The sequence below is a fragment of the Sinocyclocheilus rhinocerous genome, unplaced genomic scaffold, assembly GCF_001515625.1.
Source record: "Sinocyclocheilus rhinocerous isolate Xijiao unplaced genomic scaffold, SAMN03320098_v1.1 scaffold40205, whole genome shotgun sequence".
NCBI lineage: Eukaryota > Metazoa > Chordata > Actinopteri > Cypriniformes > Cyprinidae > Sinocyclocheilus > Sinocyclocheilus rhinocerous.
In genome coordinates this window covers 1-944 of record NW_015628607.1, presented here as the reverse complement: position 1 = coordinate 944, position 944 = coordinate 1, and the positions used below count along the sequence as shown (strand labels likewise).

General features: G+C 41.0%; 1 long non-coding RNA gene across 1 annotated transcript; it reads left to right on the top strand.

Annotated features, from left to right (window-relative positions):
* Positions 1-346: 346 nt before the first annotated feature.
* On the top strand, positions 347-842 carry LOC107737889 (uncharacterized). The gene is made up of 3 exons (XR_001639840.1): positions 347-360; positions 508-572; positions 832-842. It is a non-coding gene; the product is annotated as an uncharacterized LOC107737889 (long non-coding RNA).
* Positions 843-944: the final 102 nt, after the last annotated feature.

Genomic DNA, 944 nt, shown 5'->3' with positions numbered 1-944 from the left:
GGGTGGCACAGCTTTTTCTCAGGGTGGCGGTTGCCACCCCGGTAGATCATATACGAACAAATCAAACAAACGTAAACGGGCAAAGGCGCCCCTACAAGGCGGGGCCCATGGGCTGCAGCCCACTCAAGCCCAATGGTAAGTCCGGCCATGCTGAGCACATATGGGCCGAACTTTAACCGTATATGTTTTGCATGGATTTAGAATTGGAGGGAATTTTCTTTTGGATGATAATTTTTTTTGAGGTATATGGTCCAGATGATAGCACACAACTGAGAGCCATATGTGGCTTAGCTATGGCACACCATGGAATATGTTAACATTTGGCTTTTATTTGGAAAAACACATATACACTGCTGGCAGGTCAGTGGCGGTCCACATCTCAGCCCATTCAACAATGCTATTGGTTGCTTTGTGTCTTTCCTTATTCCTATTGGTGGATTACTGAAATTTTGAAAATATAGCCGTTATTTCCCGCCCTACTTCCTCTTTCAATCACCGTTAAAATAGAAGAAGATGATGAAAAAGCTCCCTATTTACAACAACAGCCTTTGCCCAGACACATTCTTATTCAGGTAAGTGCAGTTTTGGTGTTTTAAATGTTTTCTAGGGGTGTAATGGTACACTTATTCGTACCGAAAATTGTACCGAACAAATACAGTGTCATTTTAACCACTGCACGTGCGGAACTTAATCCGTTTCAATTCATAGCCGTGAATAAATCTTCACTATACTTTATTACTATACATTACATTCTGTAATCGTAAGGTTTGTGTTTTGATCTTTTCGATAAGAAACAAAATCTCATCCTTAAAAATATGTCTATTTTATCAGGAAATTAAATCCATAAATGCCGTTTTGACGCTCTTTGATGTGGCATGACAGACCGCTGCGAGCGGAAGCGCGGAGAGCGACGTCAGCAAATTTCAGTAGTCACAATAAATATA